Raw genomic sequence first — 14814 nt, 5'->3', positions numbered from 1 at the left:
TGTCACATATAAATCGAAGATCACTTTCAGAGTGTGGAAGAGTCAAGAGGTGTTTGTGAATTCCCAAAAGCCAAGGGGCATATTTACAAGCCCCTTGCACATCCTTGTGCTGCCCTAGCGGAATTTTTTTTTTTTTTTTACGCTAAGGTGGCATTAAGGAGGCATTTCATTGCTTGCATTGCACCACTTTGTAACCCCTTGCATCACTGTATGCCAGGCATAATGTATGCAACAGGGGCATTCCGGTACTGGGAGTCCCAAAATAATGGCGCAGTGAAATTTACAAGATTCCACTGTGCCAAAATGACACACCCATTGTAGTCAATGGGCCCCCCTATACAAAGGCCCATATTTATACTTTTTGACGCTAAACTGCGCTAACGCAGTTTAGCGTCAAAAAATTTAGCGCCGTCTAACGCCATTCTGAAGCGCCATGCGGGCGCCGTATTTATGGAATGGCGTTAGCCGGCGCTAGCAGACCGGCGCTGCCTGGTGTGCGTGGAAAAAAAACACGTAGACCAGGCAGCACCGGCGTAGGGGGAAAATGGCGTTAGGGCGTCTTAAAATGGGGCAAGTCAGGTTGAGGCCAAAAAATCGCCTCAACCCGATTTGCGCCATTTTTTTCGACGCCCAGACGCCATTTAAATGACTCCTGTCTTAGTAAAGACAGGAGTCATGCCCCCTTGTCCAATGGCCATGCCCAGGGGACTTATGTCCCCTGGGCATGGTCATTGGGCATAGTGGCATGTAGGGGGGCACAAATAAGGCCCCCCTATGCCACCAAAAAAATTTAAAAAATATAAAAAATTATACTTACCTGAACTTACCTGAATGTCCCTGGGGTGGGTCCCTCCATCCTTGGGTGTACTCCTGGGGTGGGCAAGGGTGGCAGGGGGGGTCCCTGGGGGCAGGGGAGGGCACCTGTGGGCTCATTTTGAGCCCACAGGCCCCTTAACGCCTACCCTGACCCAGGCGTTAAAAAGTGGCGCAAATGCGGGGTTTTTTGACCCGACCACTCCCGGGCGTGATTTTTGCCCGGGAGTATAAATACGACGCATTTGCGTCGCCGTCATTTTTTTAGACGGGAACGCCTTCCTTGCATCTCATTAACGCAAGGAAGGCGTTCACGCAAAAAAATTCCGCTATTTGCCCATACTTTGGCGCTAGACGCGTCTAACGCCAAAGTATAAATATGGCGTTAGTTTTGCGCCGAATTTGCGTCGAAAAAAACGACGCTAATTCGGCGCAAACGGAGTATAAATACGGGCCTAAATGTTTTACGCTAGTGTAGCAAAGCGTCACAATAGCTTCAAAAGTGTTGATGCTATTGTGCTAATGATCACCGTAGTGTGCCGTATTGTAAATATGGCGCAACCATGGTGTTGTTAGGTGTCAAAAGGGAAGCGCAAGTAAAGTGGAACGTCATCTATGATGCTCCTCTTTCTTGTAAATATGTCCCCATATGTTTTTAAGTGTTCACAATACTTTAAGGCTTCCCGTGGCTTGAAATGGCCGCTTTCAACCTTTTATGTGGGATTTCCTCCTACTGAATATTACACAGGTGTGAAAGTAAATTCCTGCTCGAGTAAAAGGATTTACAAGTACAAGGATGTCTTTTATAAATACTTTGCACTCATAATTCTAACAACTGGCACTTGTAACAGAGTTTTGCGCTTGGAAATGGCTTTGTGAATCAGGCCCTATGTTTTTGGGCATCACCACATATCATAGATGAATGCTCTGTCAACAGCACTGTGCTTTCCATATGCGTGCTTGTCTACCCCGTCTCTGACCACACAATCATTTCTACCCTTCTTTTGCAATGCACACTGTAGTATCGGAGGGAGTGCCTGCAGTTATACAAGGTTGCCTGATTTTACAAAATGAATGGCTTTTCCTAAGTGAATTAAGACTAAAGATTGGAAAGGCACGTGTGTGCTGAGTCACTGGAATTTCAGACAGATGGAACAAGTGTAAGGCGAGACGGAGACAGGCATGAGCAGGGGACACAATGGCACATGTGAGGCGAACTGTCGCACTGCAGAGGGCAGATGACAGTGTCGTGAGGGAGCAGAAGGGGTGACCTGCAGACTGAGTCGAAAGAGCAAGGCTTTGTAGATGAGTGTGACTGGTGCGCACGCGGATTCGCTGGGGAGGCCGCAGACATGGGGGAGAAAGAAGAGGTATGACACAGGCGTGAAATGGGTGGTTTGATCAATGACCGTGCTTGTCAGCTGCCTGACAGATGGGAAGAGGAGGAGGCCAGTGATTAAGAGGTGTATGTAGACATGTCCAGCAGCATGGTGAGTTAAGAATGCATGTGTCTTGGCCTTTCGAAATAAAAAAAAAGACCGGCACCAGTAAGTCCGTGTTTGTGTGACTGGGGTAAAAAGAATGGGAGTAACAGTACTAGCTAGCTTAAGACGTTAGAAAACTACCTGGCAGGACACAGGAAGAGAATGCACTACGAGCCCGATTACAAAGATTTTATTTAGAGCAGTTCATGGTGAAATCTGAGATTTTTATGAAGGGCTTTAAGATTTTGGTTAAGTTATACTTATGGGTAAAAAAAATCCATTTAGTCGTCTAAAATCAGGATTAAAAATCCTGTGAAAGGATTTAATCACATGTAGGAGTGTGTAAAGGTTTGAGTACGCAAGCAAAACCTGATGAGATTACTTTCCAATTAATACCTTGCAGAGCTTTTCAATTTCCTACATCCCTTACAATTTTTGGATGCTATCTAATGATATATCCTCTCCGATGCTATTTGGCGCTGAAAATGGATATGCCACTTTGTAATGTGTTCCCATTAATATTGCACGGAATTTGAAGCTGGGTGGATGACGGCAATCTATTGGTTTCAGGCCACAATTTAAAAGGGGGACAATAGAATTGTTTAATGAGAAACCCATGGATAGAAAAGATTACAAACCATGGGTATTAATTGTAGTTTCTGGTAAAATTTTCATTCTTGCAAGAACAAAAAAATAAAATTTTGCACACCCCTAATGACACGTAATTTTAAAGCAGCATGGTATAATATTTTGGAGGCAATTCCGAGAACGGCGGGGATGTACTCCACAGGTAGGGTCCACCCAGCCTGAATACAAGTATACTTGGTACACCTGGGCCCCAATTATGAGTTTGAGGGTCTTCAGGCAAGACCTCCATGCAAAATCCCGCCACCACCCCGCCAGTTTCAGCAGTACAGTGTCTGCCGTATTACGAGTCACAAACACGAAGACAACGAAACACAGCCAGAAATCCAACACCGCCAGTGCCACTGACAGCAAAAGGGCAACTGTCTGTCCGCCGGGCCCGCCATGCCGACACCATTCCAGCCGCCATATTATGAGTTACAATTCAGCACAGCAGAACATGCACGGTGGGAAACCACTGGCGGTGCATACCCCGGCGGGCTAGAAAATCACCACCAATAGAAGGCAACACCAGATTGGACAGCTCGACTACCCCACACCTGAGACATATACACACACCTATTCACTGCACTATAATACACAACCCCTCACACTTCCACAGACCCATGCGGATATCACCACGAGCCAGAGATACACGACCCACCAACCACTGAACATTGAGCAATAATTCATACGTTGCATGCACCCCACAACAATCAGTGCCCGCACTGCACCTCACTTGCATAGCACACACACCCACAACTTGTCACGCCACAAGCACCCACGCTTCACTGAGTTACGGGTCATTCACCATGCAGTGTCAGCATTGCTGCAAATGTCATTGCCATCCCTGGGAAACGATTCCACCCACTGCAAGTGGCACACCATGACACTACAACAACATTTCCACATAATAACTCTCACCCTTTCCATCCACAGTTAACCCTGCTGCTGCCATCCAGCAGAGGATGCCAGGGTCAGACAGCCCTCTCCAGGATGAAGGCCCGAGTGGATGTTTGGAGGACGACTAATTGCCTGTGCTAACTGGGGTGACTGCCAGTCCACCTCCGGCAGCGCCAACCTAAACACACCGGACTCACCCTCCCATGTGGCTACAACACCATAGCTAGCCCCTCCTCCTCAAACTTGTGCATCGGGGACCACTCAATTAGAGGAGTTTCCCTAAGTACAGGGGCCTGAGTCAAGGGCACCCACCCCAGACATTGAAGGCCTTCGTGCTACTGGGAGTGGGCACACTGTGCCAGGGGCACAGGTTGCCAGGGCTAGTAAGAGGGGATGTGTGGTCCAAGGGAGGGGGCAGAAACAACATCAGATTGGCCAGAAGGCCCTAATCCAAGTCCTGGGTGCATACCACCAAACCCAGGACACCATGGCCCAGATCCTCACTTCCCTGCAGGAGACCCATAGGCTACAAAGGGAGAACCATCTGTTAGGGTTTGTGCACAGCAAAGAGCATGTCCCCACTCACTGCACTAGTGGGTTCTGTAATAGCTCCCTTTTAAACTTACTATTGAAAGCCTTTCTTGTTATCTCACCTTCCCCCCCCCCCTAGGCTTCTGTGTATGTTGTTTAATGCGCTGTTTTGTTTACACATTGGGCCTTGCTTTTACCAAGGCTTCTTTAAAACACTCCTCCCTAGGCCATGTGTTAATTCAACTCACTTGTATAATAACTGAAACTCTGCACACCTTTCAAGAACATGTGCAGCATGTGAGGACCACACCCAGCTCTTCAAACCACACCCAGCTCTGCACACCTTTCAAGAACATGTGCAGCATGTGAGGACCACACCCAGCCCTTCAAACCACACCCAGCTCTTCGAACCACACCCAGCCCTGTCTATAAAAGGCAGCCCCCGAGCCTCACCCAGTGCTTGTGCTCGTCTACCTCCCGCTTACCTGAGACCAGATCCCTCGGCGCTGGCACTCCTGCTCTCTACAGACTTTCATTGGCTTCAATGGGTGCAGCTGCTGGCTCTTCGTTCCTCCGGTTTCCGGTTCCTCCTTGCCTCAGCCTCTCTCCTACAAGCAACCTGCAAAAGAGAAAGAAGACAAGGTTAGACTGATCAGTATCTCTTGCCAGCAACAAGTAAGTGCAAAACCTTTTATTACCTGAAAGAACTTTGACAACAATTTCTGGATTCGTGTATAGACAATTTGAAACAAGACACCTTCCACGAACATTGTGAATCAAACTCTTTGTTACAAGAATACTTTGCGGAACTTTGTGAAGCAAACATTTTTTTTTTTTTTTATGGAACTTTTAAGAATTGAACAGTGGAAACCATTAACAGCAAGACAAACAGTAAATCAAGGACTTGCACAAATTACATGCTGTATTTTGACGTAAAAGTACAGTATTTGTTTTATAATAGATTCTGGAAATATGGGAAAAGTGAGTCTGCTATTGGGAGTTTAGGCTTTAGTTATATTAAGATGAATGTTAGATATTGGTAATTCTGATAACAGTATTTGTTTAATGTTTTAGAAGCTTTACAGCAATAGAAAGCACATCCCAGAGTAGTAACACATTCCAAACCTGGAAACTAGAGACCAGGATCCAAGAGGTACTTTTAGAAGAGAATTTCTAATAAATAAAGGGATAGTCAGGAACCCATTTAGGAATAGGTTGTACTTATCTGTTCTTTGTTTATGTTTCATTAGGCACCAGTTTCTACAGAAGTCAGAAAGGGCCGCAGATTTGTGCAGCACTTCAACAGTGGAAACGCAAGAACGGTGTTGTCTCTCTTTTTTATTTTATCCACTTCCCCCCTTCCCTTGAGCTTCTGTTCTTAGTGCACTGTTTTAAAAACTAGTGTGCTGGAACAAGCAATTTTAGGGTGGGGTCGGATTGTCTTCAACCTCCATCAGAACTGAACAAGGACTCAGGTGAGCTGGGCTTTGACAGAAGCACAAGCCTTAAAAAAAATATATATTTCAGTTCTGGTGGACGATGAATACCGGGGAAGTAATAGAGGGCATTGACGTCACGGATATGGCGCAGGCCCCAAATGAGGACTTGGCTCATAATGAATCAGTGTCTGGCATCTTGCAACATATGCAAGAGGAAATAGAGAGATTAAAGATGGAGAATACCTCTTTAAAACAGGATTTAAGCAGGTATAAATTTAGGGGATCTCAGTGAAACACAGCTTTTACGCCTTTGTTTAAACCCTCCTCAGAGACAGGGGCACCATCAAAACATACAACTTTGCCTCCCCCAGTTGAGGTTACTGTTAATGTTCCTAATGCTGTGCCCTTAGCAGCACCTGAACGTTTTCATGGAGATAGTAACAAATTCCATGTTTTTATCAATCAATGTCAATTACACTTCGTTTGTAAGCCACAACACTTCCCTACTGATGCTACGAAAGTGGCATTCGTCTTGTCTTATTTGGGTGGCACAGCAGCCAATTGGTCAATTCCTTTCGTGGAGAGAGATGATCCCATCCTCCATAATTGGAATCAATTTAAACGTACCATGACCAGCCTTTTTGCAAAACACACTTTCATGCAGGCAAGTGATAATGAGCTTTTAAATCTTAAACAAGGTAACAAGGATTTATTGACCTATCTTACTAGTTTTAATCGTTTACTCACCGAGACACAGTGGCCAGAAGAAAAGCGTGTCTCCCTTTTTTTATAAAGTGTGAGAGTTAAAAGACGCGCTGGCTCATATCGTTGATTTGCCAGAAGACTATTTGGACTTTGTAGATTTAGTTGTGAAATGAGAACATAGACTAGGAGAAAGAAAGGCAGATAAATACAAACTGGAATCACGGTTAACTTTTATTAGACACGAGAAGAAAGACCCAGATAATAAACTCCCTGAACCTGAGCCTATGCAAATAGGGACACTCAGAGGTCCACTCACATCAGAGGAAAAAGAAAGAAGGAGAAAACTTCAATTATGTTTATATTGTGGCAGGGCGGGTCACTTTGCCAGAGAATGTCCAGTGAAGACTAAAACTCCACGAAAGGGTGCTGTTTCCTCCACCTCCTCAACTGAATCGGGAAACGATTAAGCTCGACAAGGGGAGAGGTTACTTGTTCGAGAAAACATCTTAATAAAACCTCTAATGCTGCAGCCTTCATGGTACCGCACATACCTAGACATTTCATAATTCAGGTAGTTTTAATTGTTACTCCCCAAGTGAGGCATTCTCTCCCTGTCCTACTGGACTCAGGCGCGACAGGAAATTTTGTGGATAATAAGTTAGCTGAAAACTTAGGACTTCCTATGTGCCTAAAGCCTTGTCCAGAAGCAGTATGTGCAGTGGATGGGTCTGAATTGACCTGTGGATTAATCACAAAACAAACAAGTCCACTTGTTATGGTCTATCAGAACGGGCACACAGAGGTGATTAGCTTTGATCTGATAGATACTCCTAATTTTGGTTTGATTCTCGGGGTACCCTGGTTAACAACTCATAACCCAAAAATTGATTGGGTGAATAGAACTGTTACTTTGGATTCCTCTTTCTGTAGAACCAATTGCTATCAAGAAGCAGGTACAGAACAGAGCACAGTATTACACTGTGCTAGTCTTACACAAGATGAACCAAGTCTCCCTCCTGAATATTCTGACTTTAAAGACGTCTTTGATCCAGTAAAGGCTAGTGTGCTGCCCCCACATCGGTCTTATGACTGTCGTATAGATCTTATCCCAGGGGCCCCTTTACCTAATAACAGAGTATATGCTTTGACTGACGAAGAAACCAAATACTTAAGAACCTACCTAGATGACCTACTACAGTCTGGGTTCATCCGTCATTCCACATCTCCGGTGTCATCTCCACTCTTTTTTATCCCGAAGCCGGATAAATCCCTGCGCGCGTGTATCGATTATAGAGGACTAAATAAGGCTACAATAAAGAATAAATATCCTCTTCCTCTAATACCTGTGTTGTTGGATCAATTAAGACATTCTACTGTATACACTAAACTAGATCTGCGGGGAGCTTACCACCTGGTCCGAGTAAAAGAGGGGGATGAGTGGAAGACAGCTTTCAAGACAAAGTTTGGTTTATTTGAGTACACAGTAATGCCCTTTGGGTTATGTAATGCCCCTGCGGCCTTTCAGTTCTTTATAAATGAGGTCCTACACGAATTCCTGGACGTTTGTGTCATAGTATACATAGACGACATCCTCATTTACTCTAAGAACTCAGAAGAACATACCCAACATGTTCGTGCAGTATTATCAAAGTTAAAAGAAAATCATCTTTTTGCTAAGTTAGAAAAGTGTACTTTTAATGTCAGCAAGGTGGACTTTTTAGGATACTGCCTGTCACCTCAAGGAATAACTATGGATGTAAAGAAAATCAGTGCTATTGCTGATTGGCCAGAACCATCCTCTGTAAAAGATATTCAGAAATTTCTGGGTTTCGCCAATTTTTATACGAGGTTTATTGTATCACGACAACATGCTGTTAGTGCCCACCTCTGAATTACAAACACAGGTGATAATGTGGCATCACGCCTCACCGTTGGCAGGTCATCTTGGTTGGGTAAAAACCCTAGAAAATGTGCAAAAACACTTTTGGTGGGACACTATAAGAAAGGACATTAAGCAATTTGTCACTACCTGTCCAATTTGTGCAAGACATAAATCTTCTCATAAGGCCCCTGACGGCTTGTTAATACCAATGCCAACACCCAAACAACCTTGGCACACTGTGAGCGTAGACTTTATTGTAGGTTTACCACCTGTAAAATCTTTCACAACAGTGTTGGTTATAGTGGATTTTTTATCTAAAATGGCACATTTTGTACCATTACGGAAATTACCCACGGCGGCAGAATTTGCCGATATTTTTATAAGGGAAATTGTGCGTTTACATGGTTTGCCAAGCAAAGTGGTGTCAGACCGAGGGAGCCAGTTCAGAGGTAATAGGCATATTGAAAACTGTAGGTAAATCTGGAAGGTGGTGTAGAGTGTGCAGAATACAGAGGCAGTGGTGCCATCAGGTGTGGGATACTGCTGTTCCGCGGTATGTAGGCATCATGTATTGACCCTGGGAACCGGGCAGTCATGTAGAGGTCTGCAAGATGTACCACCTGAACATTGGTAAAGTAGATGTTTTTATAGTTCCTAAACTCCTCTTCAATCCTCCTAGATGGCAACAGGGCAATGTGGGTCCCATCAATAGCCCCGATCACATGTGGCACATGTGCTACAGCATAGAAGGCTACTTTCATAGTGGGCAGATCGCCACATTGAGGGAACCTGATATAGCTGCCAATATATTTCAGTACAGCACATAGGACGTTCTTCAAGATGTTACTAAACATGGGTTGGGACATTCCGGCAGCCCAGCCCACTGTTGTTTGGAAGGACCCTGAGGCAAGGAAGTGGAGGACTGCCGACACCTGTACTGTGGGTGTGATGGCATTGGGATGACGAATACCAGGACACAGATCCGGCACCAACAGCCTCACAAGATCTATGATGGTCTGACAGTTGAGCCGATAGAACTGGATTAAGTGCCTCTCTTCAAGGGTGGCAAGATTGACCAGGGGCCTGTAGACAGGAGCATTCCTCACCAGCATTCTTTCACCGTACGTGACAATAGGAGGGAGTGGCAATCATTATGTGCATAAAGGATTGTGTATATGCAGTGAAGCTGTGCGCAGGTCACTAATAAACATCTTTGATGCACCTCATAAACCCTCTCTGTACACAGTGTAGAAGTAAAATGACAACCGCCTGTCCCGCATGCACAGGACAGATAGAAGGGAGCGAATTCCACTGGCGTAAGACATCATGGCGGTAGGCCATCACAACCGCCGTGCAACTTCTCATTGGTTAACAAGGTTGCCTATAGAAGACATGAGTCAATGGTGATCACCGCCGGCAGTGACGGTGATGTCCGCAGCGGCTGTGACTGCCTTTTTATGTGCTCATGTTCACTTGAATCCTGGCACTTGTGCTGACAATACCTCCACTGCATGTGCTGATGGTTTCTGCCACTGGAAGCCAAGATGCCACATGCTGCAGGGGATAGGGCCCCAGACTTTTCACAGGAAGATCTTGAGAAGCTTGTGGAGGGTGTCCTACCCCTGTATGCCCAGTTGTATGGGGCACCAGGGCAGCAGGTGAGTGCACTTTGATTGTGCTGTCTGTGAGTGGTACGAATGTGGATGGGGCCTTGGGATGAGGAAGAGTGACTCGTAGAAGGACCTGGCTGAGGGCTGTGAGGACAACTGGAAGTGTCCAATGCAGTCCCTAAGATGCCACGTTACATGACTGTCTCCTTTTCTCTGTGTTATCCATGCAGGTGAGTGCCATCAGAAGAACGGGATCTGGTGTGCCATCGCCAAGCACATGCAAACTCTGGGGGTCCATGTTCGGTGGAGCACTCACTGCATGAAGCGGTGGGAGGACCTGAGACGCTGGGTGAGGAAGACCAGTGAGGCCCAGCTGGGGATGTCCTCCCAATGAGGGAGTGGGGCCTGTCGGACCCTGACCCCCTCCTATGTTCCCTATTTTTTTAGGGGAATATCCTAAGGTAGATGAGCGCTTGAGGGCAGCACAGCAGCCACAAGGAGGTGAGTTCACATTTGTAATTAGGTTATGTGGTAAGTGATAGGTGCAGCCTGTACAGTGTGTGAAGGCTATGAGATTTGTGCTAGGTAGCTACTGTATGACTAGGCTTAGGACACATAGAGGCTGGGTGTGCTACATACATGTGTTCATATGCCATGCAGGATGTGAGTTGGGGTTGACTTTACTTCTAAGTGGCATAGATGACAGGGCAACTGTGTAGTACATGAGCAGGGTCTTAGATGTGGACAGGTTTCCTGCTTCTGGACTTCACAATCTTTGTACTCCCAACTATCCAGTCAGTGTTGCTGGGGCCATATCCCTATCTGCTGTCTGCTGGCATGTGGTGTATGTGTAGTCTGCAAAGTCTGAGGTTTCACATCATACAGCTATATGTGCTTGGGTTATGTGGCTGTGCAAGTATGCCTCCAAACGCCCGTAGAGTATTAAGGGCCTGATTCTAACTTTGGAGGACGGTGTTAAACCGTCCCAAAAGTGGCGGATATACCACCTACCGTATTACGAGTTCCATAGGATATAATGGACTCGTAATACGGTAGGTGGTATATCCGCCACTTTTGGGACGGTTTAACACCGTCCTCCAAAGTTAGAATCAGGCCCTAAGTTTGGGTCTAGTGATGATATAGAGCCATGAGCAAATGGGGAGGGTCAGGCATGTGTTGAGGGTATGGCTTGCATCCTGTACACGATACATTGTGTGTCAACATGAGTGAAACTCATGTGCATTACTTAAGTGGCACGCATGGGCTGTCATTGCAGTGGCATGAGTGTGTGAAGACATGGCATGTAATGACATGGCACTAGAGTATGTTGTAGTGACTTGTGTGTGGCTGTTGTGCTGGCATTGACCACTTGCTCCCTGTTTCTCTTTCTCCCACCCTGCCTCTCACTGTCCCACCCTCCCTCCTTCTGCTCCTCTGTCTTTGTGTGCAACAGCATCATCTGGCGAAGGAGAAGGGGCACTGGCGAGTGGGGAAGCTGCATCCCACGGGACCCAAGAGGCTGATACCAGCAGATCTGAGAGGACCAGTGGGACGGAGGCGAGTGGAGCACCACGGGGGATACAGGAACATCCACACCATCATCTGAGTCTTCCTTCGATGGTGACTCCGTGGTGGTGGCGGAACCTTCAAGCCCCCTTGCCTGCACCATCCTTGTCTGCCACCCCCTTACCAGCACCACCCTCCCTGTAGCTCCCCACTCAGTTGCCTGTGCCCACTCACCCAGGAGGGTGGGCATCTCCTTCACCCCCAGGCACCCCTGCTGCCCTCAATGAGGAGGCTATTGTCCTTCTGAGGTCCATCTCTGTTGGGTAGATAACTATTGTGAATGCCATCCAGGGACTTGCATCCCAGATGCAACAGTCAAATGCGTTTGTGGAAGGCATTCATGGTGCCCTGCCAGCTCTTCAGGGATCGTTTCAGGCTCTGGCCTCCTCATTGACGGCAGCAGTGTTCCTTCTTCTTCCACCCCCCCCTCCAACTACCTGTTCCCACTCCCACACTGCTCTCCCTTTTCCCATCCAAAGCACATTTTCATACCAGCATGCATCCCCTCCAACAGACCCAGAGTGCAAGGAAAATCACATGCACCACAAACGCCACCACCGCCATGCACAGACCCACCATTCAGACCACACAACAACATCCACTACCTACCCTGACTCCCCCACCTTCTCCCTCCTCATAGTGACATCACCACTCACACATGCAGACACCACATCATCAGTCCCAGGTCCAGACACATGTCCTGTCACTGCCACAGTCAGTACAACAGCAGACCCCCATGCATGCAGCCCATACACCCCATCTGCACGCACCACACAGTCAACACAACCACATGCAACATATCCACCCTACCTGCACACACAACCCCAAAATTCACTCACACAACCCCCTGCCATCTCCCTGTGTCTCCTCCACTCCTCCTACCAGTACACCTTTACACCCACACTCATCTACCCAACACACACCCAGCACACATATCATACACCCATGCACTAGTACCCAAACCACATCCACGTGCACAGCTGTCAACCATCCCCTCTCCCTCCACTCCCAAACGCCTAACCCATGACCTACCCGCTGCCCCTAAAAAGAGATTCCTGCATGAGTTTTCCTGGTTTCCATCTCCAGGTCCAGTCCCTGTTCCCCCCGAACATCCTGCTATCCTTCCCAGACCCCTACCTTCCACCTCCCTGTCCTCCTCTGGGCTGAGCCATGCCCTGCAGTCAGCCGTCTGCAGTGCTGCCACAACAGGCAAACTGGCTCCTTACACCACCATCCCTGTTGGTACTCCATCTGGGGCCCTGCTGTGGTGGCCTCCACCTCTGTCTCACCTAAGAAGGCAGGGAAAGGGGCAAGGCTAAGGTGTCCCCCTAAAACCAGGACAGTAAGGGGGAGGAGCCTAAAAAGAAGAGGAAGGATCCCCCATATAAACCCTGATCACACACCATCCCCACCCCCCATCCTTTAGGTGCCTGCATGCCCCATTGATGTCCCTGCCTGTGGAGGTCTGCATATTGCAGTCAGGAGTCAAGCTGGGCAGTCCTCACATGCCCAGTGTGCCCAGAACATTTGGACAATGATGCACTGGCCCTTGTGGCATTCTGTATATAGTTATTGTCATTACATATTTTTATTTGCAATAATATTTACCTACATCGGCACTGTTGGTGTCGATGCTACATAGCTTGTCCCGACTTTCCTTGCACATGTATGTATGGTGACTGTGCGTTTGTGCATGTGTGTGACTGTGTGTGTGTGTGTGTGTACTAATGTCCTTCCCTCCAGTGTGTGCTAGGATGGGGTACTTACGGCTGATGTCTATGTCAGCGTCGCTAGTCCTGTATGTCAATGGCCAGCAGAAGCATTGGAAATACTTGCAATTCGCGTGCCGTGGCACCTACGGACATGCCTGTGTTCCAGAAGGTGGGTGCTTCCTTTTATGTTGCTCGTTTCTGCCATGGTTTTTGCGGCGGTTAGACCGCATGGAAGTTCCGGTGCTGTGCAACCTTGTAATACAGAGGGTGAAAACTGTCTGATCGGCGGCTTGAAGAGGCCTTCCACCAGCAACAGCGGTCCATCCACAATGGAGGTTCGGATAAAAACTTGACTGTGTTCTACAGGTCCCTTCCCAATACTCGTAATACGGCAGTCCATACCGCAAGTCCGGCGGCGGTGCAACTGCCATCTCCACGGCGGCGGTCCACTGACCACCAAACTCATAATGAGGGCCCTGGTGTCTCCCCCTCCCCCATTTCTGCACAGAAATCTCTACGAAAATGGCCCTGGAATCAGAGCTTCCTGTGCAAAAAACAAACTGGTAGTTCCTGCGTGCATATTAGTCCACTTTCCAGACCAAGGAACTTGTAATAGAGCATTGCAGAGGACAGGAATAGTTATAAAAAAATGGTGATTCCACACCCCCTATGCTGTACAATTCCTAATCAGTCTCTTAGTGTTAGCTTTTTAGCAACAAGGGGCTTAAGAGGAGAGATGCCTATCTAGGTAGGTGAATACCCACAACCTTATAAGTTTGTGGGTAATCACAAAACAATGGGTGAAACATTTACACCAGGATAAATTCAAAGAGTTTATCATGTGAAAGGCAGAGGTAAGTATATGAAGTGCTATTGTTCTTGGGTCCAGCATTTACAGGGTGAATAAATGTATACGTGGAAAATGTGACTGTGTGAAGATGTTTTCACATTGAAGTGACGAGTAATACACAAATGAATTCCAGAAATACTTCTGGGAAACTAAGTTTGACAAAGGAGAACTCCTAGAATACTTTGAATTTTCAAAAAAATCTAAAATGTACTCTAAAGGTAGACATATATCTAAAATATTAAATTTCTGACTTTAGACTTGTGTGTAATGAATATGGTACACCATGGCTGATGTAAATTAGAGGTTCTCTGGGTATATGCTATTTTCAAAAGAGTAAGGGCCTGATTATGACCCTTGTGGTCAGACCACCATACCCCAACAATGACGGTCAGGAGGATGATGGCATGCAGGTGCCCTCCCGACCACCGCATCGCGATGCCTCGGCGCAGTCAGTGTGGCGTCATTGATGTTGGCTTCAAGAGAGAGTCGAAGTCAATGCAGGCTGTACTGACTGCTCTGCCAGCAAGTAAGGTGAACTGTTGCCATGCACCATGTCATGCATGGCAGACAGTGAACACACTGATTGTGCTGGCGGGGGGGGGGGGTCAGTGAACTGCTTGTGACACAGGCAATTTCCATCCCGGGGCCCCCCTGGGATCCCTTCCCTGCCTTTCAGTCGACCTTTTCATGGTGGT

This window comes from Pleurodeles waltl, chromosome 12 (genome assembly GCF_031143425.1).
Source record: "Pleurodeles waltl isolate 20211129_DDA chromosome 12, aPleWal1.hap1.20221129, whole genome shotgun sequence".
Classification (NCBI taxonomy): domain Eukaryota; kingdom Metazoa; phylum Chordata; class Amphibia; order Caudata; family Salamandridae; genus Pleurodeles; species Pleurodeles waltl.
Note: the sequence above shows the minus strand (reverse complement) of the source record.